Source organism: Alligator sinensis, unplaced genomic scaffold, assembly GCF_000455745.1.
Source record: "Alligator sinensis unplaced genomic scaffold, ASM45574v1 scaffold1801_1, whole genome shotgun sequence".
NCBI classification, from domain to species: Eukaryota; Metazoa; Chordata; order Crocodylia; family Alligatoridae; genus Alligator; species Alligator sinensis.
Genome location: NW_005842608.1, coordinates 141,429 through 147,034, shown reverse-complemented (window position 1 = coordinate 147,034; position 5,606 = coordinate 141,429). Strand labels below are relative to the sequence as shown.

Genomic DNA, 5,606 nt, shown 5'->3' with positions numbered 1-5,606 from the left:
AGGGCAGGTGTCTGAGGTGAAACAGGGGAGCCGTGTGCCCAGGGGTGAGGGCAGGTGTCTGAGGTGAAGCAGGGGAGCCGTGTGCCCGGGAGCAAGGGCAGGTGTCTGAGGTGAAACAGGGGAGCCGTGTGCCCAGGGGTGAGGGCAGGTGTCTGAGGTGAAGCAGGGGAGCCGTGTGCCCGGGAGCAAGGGCAGGTGTCTGAGGTGAAACAGGGGAGCCGTGTGCCCGGGAGCAAGGGCAGGTGTCTGTGGGGACGCGGGGGGGGAGCGCCTGAGGGGACGGGGGGCTTGGAGGGGCTGCAGCGAGGCTTCCGGAAGCTTCCACCCGGGTCTGTCCAGCTGCTGTGTGCGAGGAGCCGTCTTTGCTGACCCTCCTGCAGTGCAACCCCTGCTCCAGGCAGGACCGGCCCCGACGGCACCGTCCGAGCCAAGCCTTTTTTGTCTTCAGCGCCTCCAAGGACAGGGAGTCCCCCCTCTCTGGGTGACGTGCTGCCCTGTCCGACTATCTTCCCAGTGAGAAACTTCTTCCTAGCAGGCAGCCTCAACTTGCCCTGCTGCAGCTGGAGCCCATTGCTGCTCGTGCTGCGGTTGGTCACCACTAAAGCAGTGCTGCTCTGTCCTCTTTCGGCCCCCGCCGGATCCTGAGGAAAGGAAGGAAGGACGGCGGGCAGCAGAGCAAGGGCCCCGGATGTCACAAAAGCAGATTTCGGCTCGCCCGGGGAATGGAGGGGCAGGATCCCCTGGGAGGCCGATGCAGGAGGCTGGACTGGACGTGAGGTCCCGTCCAAGCCTCATTTTCTCTGACCGGACGTGCCCGAGGGTGAACAAAACACGGGGAAGGAGCCAGGCCGGCCCCGCTGGGAGTGCGCCTGTGCTTCCCAGCGAGAGATGTCAAGGAGGAACCCATGTCAAGGGTAAAAACCCTTCTGCCGCCTCCCTGAGCTCTTTGCAACACAACAATTGCTCTAAGGCTTTCCTCTAGGGGAACCCCCCCGCAAATGGAAAGAAACCCCAAGTGAGAGCTAAGAGGGGCATGGTCTGCGGGGCGCCTGCAGTGGCCCTGGGGTGCTGGGGGAGGGGAAGGGGCATCCTCCCTCCGCCTTGCCCTGCCCCAGGCCCAGCCCCGTCCCCATGCTTCCCCGTGCCAGTCGCTAGAGGGCACTGCAGGTGCACAGCCGGGGAGCCCCGGGCAGGTGTGCCAGGTGCGGGGCCTCGCTGCAACCTGCTGCCCCCCACCCCGTAGCTCCACATTAGAGAGCCTGCAAATGCATCTAATGCTCAGCAGCCCCGTGTGCACGCTGGGGGCAGGCTGCACGCTGGGACCTGGGTCCTTGCAGCACCGGCAGTGCGAGGTCCCATCCCAGTAAGGGTGGAGGGGGCATTTGCAGGGCTCGTTGCAATCTTGTTGCTGAAGGAAATGCTCCCCTTGCAGCGAGGAAGGGTTGAGGACGGTGGTGGTGGTTTCCCCCTCCGCATTTCTGGCTGCTCAGAGGTAGAGTTTGGTCAGTGCCCTGGTGCTGGGGCAGGTTGTCCAGCTCCCCTGGGGTTGACGGACCTGGACTCTCCAAGCAAGGCTGGATCCTGTGCTGTGCCTAGCAAACGAAACGCATCTTTCTTTCAGGCTTGAGAGCAAGGTAGGAACAAGCCAACAGATGGTTTGTTCAGTCCCCCTGTCTCTGTCGTCCCGTCATCTTGGATTGCAGTTGTGCATCTCCAAATGGTGGTGGGGTAACAAATACCTAGAGCAGTTTAAATCATCTGCTGTTTTAGTTCAAGCCAGGGGGAGAAGCATTCAGACTTATTGGTCGGGTGCAGTTCGGGATGAAAGAGCTGCAAGGCTCCCATTCAGCTCTGGGTCTGGGGCAACTCTTGTCAGCCAGGTGTAGATTAGTCTTGTTAACTAGACACACCTGGAGGGTCTCTGCCTGGGGTCTCTTCAGTTTCTTAACAGGCATGAATGCCTTCAGATTGTCACTCTGGGGAAGGGCCTGGATTCGGTGCTGGGGTCTGGGGTTAGTCCATACATTTCCTGGGTGCCTCTTTCTTCCCTATTAATGGGAATGCCATGCCTCAGTTCCCCCACTCTCTGTTCGGTCTGCTTACCTACTGCCCGAGGGGTGTACATTTTCAGAATCAGGGGTCTTACCTTGTATTCAGAAAGGCAAGTTCCCAGCTCTGCCACTGAGCTCCTGGAAGACTGTAGTCAAGTCCCTTTCCCTCCTTAGGGAGGGGGAATGTGTTCTGTATCCTAGGTATGTACAAAGACAATATGGTAAGTAGCCTATAATGCAGACTGACCAGCTAAACACGTTGTTTCCCATTCATATTTTGAATGCTGGGACGCTTAATTAATGTCTAGACTCCAGAATTAAGATTGATGCAGATAGACTTTTAAAGATAAACAGGCTTGTTCTAAAGTTTACAAAGTTTAAACAAGTGCACCTGATATGGGAGGTTAAACTTAAGCAGCGGTTATGAATCAAATATCAATAAATCAAAGTTTTATGCAAAGTGGTAAACTCGTTCTAATCTGTATGGAATTACGGAGGATTTGTACCAGCCTTTATCAGCTTCAGGTTAATTTTAGTGCCTTGTTCCATAACATTTGCAAGGTGTTTGTCAGTCTGTGCATGTGATTAATAATGGATCTCTTCTGGTAATGTATATTTCACATGGAGGCATAAAAAGGTCTTAAAAAATTTAAGATCTAAAACTACCAGGGAGAGTAAAATAAAGGCTTCATCCTGAAATCCTTTCCCCACAAATACACTCAAATCTGTCATGAGTGAGGACTGCTAGATTGGGCCCCATATTTGGTTTCCACTGCCCTCCTGAATCTTAGCTGCTTGTAATCTGAATGTAAGGTGAAACAGAGGTAGCCATGTGAGTGTTTCCTCTTGTGACCCAGGGTTGTTATGACAACCAGAAGTTTGGCATGAAATCTGTGGATGCAACAGGCCAGCACCTGTTACGAGAGGTTTGTGAATAATTCCTGTGTTCTGACTGCTTATAAAATTACTAATTTTTTCAGCCATGGAATTGGTGGATTTGCAAATTGCAAGTCCTAGATCCACGGCACAGTGGAAGTATAACCGAGTTTTGGAAAGTAACTCCAATATCTTAAACTAGTTTCAGACAGTGTTTTCAGAATGGTTACTGAAACCTTGTGTGCAGAGGGCGATTGATAGTGCTGTAGTCATTTTTAGTTATATAGGGATTGCATTCTGTGCCTTCTGCTCTAAAAGCACAAGTTTGTAGCAAAGAGCTACAGAAAAATCCCTGCTAGCAACAAAGGACAATAGGGCATAACTTGAGCAGTTCTGGACACAATTGGTAAGGCAGCGATTCACAACCTTGCACGGCTGGGTGCTGCGTAAAAGGTGTCCTTGTTTAAATGGCATAATGTCCCAGTATGGCATCATGCTGGTGATGCAACATCACTGTGATCTATCTGATTTTGCATTGACTCAATGTTGTGATGCTTTGGGCCCAAATGTGTGTCCAAAAGGCACTTTTGACCTTTAGACTTAATACAGGGAGTCCGAGTGCTTCTTAGCTTCAGATGCAACTGTGCTGAGATCTTGGGTATTTTTCTTGGACTTCCTTATGAGTCCCATTCAATGCAAAGTATGGCTTTTGTGCTTAGAAGTTTGACTCAGTTTGGTCAGACAGGGTCTATAAGGAGGTTGCAAGAGGAAATACTTTGAATACCACTTCAGCCTGATCTAGAACGTGAAGGGGTGGGTGTGGAGGCAAGAAAGGTAAAGGAAACAGTTCATGAGAATGAATCGTCAGTTGTTAAAGGAGATATTTTGCTTAAGAAATTAAATCGCATTCTCAGCTGGGTGGCGCTTCCTTGAAAGCATGCAGTTCGTGTGCTCATGTCATGCTTTTTTGTCAGACTAGCAACTGAATCATCTAGCTCTGTCTGTAAAATATATACACATATCTAGAAAAACCTGATGGTGGGAAAAGGGAGTGCTGCACTCTGAGCATTAGCTCTGAAAAAGGTCAGGCCTGTTTCCTTTGTTGTAAGTCGTTGCGAGTGGCAAAACAGTTGGACCAAAATGGAGGGGTCATGCCACAAAGGGAAATGGGAACTCGGAAGGACTCTTGGCAGCAGCTCACTAGCTCCAAGCCCAGGAAAAGGCTCTTTGAATGGAAAGTTTCCAGTTTGACCTTTGGCTGACGCTCATTTTCAATTAACGAGAATTAACATTCTCCCCTTCTTATATTTGTATTGCTGTACCCATTAAGACAGGGGTGCGGCTCAGTGTGTGCTTACAGTTTACAAGTTTCTGCCCTAAGAGCTGATACTCTAACCAGCCAAAGGATGGGAGGAGGAAGAGATGGCGTGACTTACCTGAAGGGCAGAGGTGAGATTACAGTCCTGGCCTGCTGCATGCCAGACCCTTGTGTTTACTAGAATACTTGCAATTCTGACTGATCTGTCAACTCTTTCCTCTACCTTGGTTGACACGGACCTGTTTCACTACGTTGTCAGGCTGGTCCTGAGCATCTGTATGTCTCTATATGACCCAGGGTTGTCCACAAGGTAGCTGACAGCATCCCATATTGCAAGCTTCTCATACAGGCCTATCTGCAGCAAATTTTGTCATTTGTACAGTTAAGTCACTGGCAGCTGCAATCTGGTGAATAATTCAGTGGTACCCTTTACTTGCTAAAAAGGACATTTGAAGAGTTTATTGTCTGGGAAGAATTGGAAGTGTCTGTTGGTTGGGGTTTTTTTTAGAAACAAGCCTATGAAAAATAGACTTCATGCTATCAAGTTAAAACAAATATTTAGCCTTTTAAAATTTGTAATTTAACGTCATTTTTAATTTATGTGACTCCTACCTAGCAAAGCCCTGATTTTAGACTCCTTTGAGTGTGCAAGTTCGTTTGAGATCTCTACTAGTGGAGCCCACCACTGAGATCTGGGCCCCTTGCTAAGCTTAGCCGTGATACCCAGCACCAGAGATGCTGTTTGCTGCAGCATTTCTTTCAAATTCAACAGTAAAAAGAGACACATGAGTTTCTTTCATATTTATCATTTTGCATTTCCCGCTTCCCAGCTAGAGCAGTCCTTTGCTTTTGGCTTCGTCGTGTTGCAGATGAATGTTTGCAAGGGAAAAGGGAAAAAAGGTGGCGTATGCACAATCATATATAGACTCTTTTAAAGAAATTTCACCCTTGTATTCGGAATAGAAACTAGAGCTTGGTTAGAAAAATATCAATGATTGTGCTGTGAGAAATGTTGGTGTGCATGCATGCAGGAGTGTGAGGGGCACCTCTGCCCCATCACCAAATTTCCTGCAGCAATGTTTGGTTAACAACAGGAGATAAAAGCCCAAAGCTGAAAATATTTGGGATTTCTAAATTGTCTTGGGTTAAAAAAATAAACCCAACACCAAACAAACTTTGTTGTGTTGAAAACCAGCAATTTTTACAGAAAACATTTTTCTTCTCTGTTTATCATTTTCATTAAATAAAGCCAGGCAAACAGAGTCCTGACTGCAATTAAGATTTAAATTTTGAGCCTAAAGCGATTTTTTTTTTTTTTTTTTTTTTTTTTTTTTTTTTTTTTTTGGTGTTGGGGGCTGGGG

General features: G+C 48.5%; 1 protein-coding gene across 4 annotated transcripts in view; it reads left to right on the top strand.

Moving 5' to 3' along the window:
• RPH3AL (rabphilin 3A like (without C2 domains)) overlaps positions 1 to 5,606 on the top strand; it is an 87,794-nt gene that overhangs the window by 6,622 nt on the left and 75,566 nt on the right. The window contains exon 1 of one of the 4 annotated variants that reach the window (XM_025214848.1): positions 1,181 to 1,202. The exons of the other annotated variants lie outside the window; for them this stretch is intronic. The gene's annotated coding sequence lies outside the window, so the exon portion shown is untranslated. Of the gene's footprint in view, positions 1 to 1,180; positions 1,203 to 5,606 lie in introns of those variants that run through there. 4 annotated transcript variants of the gene reach the window in all.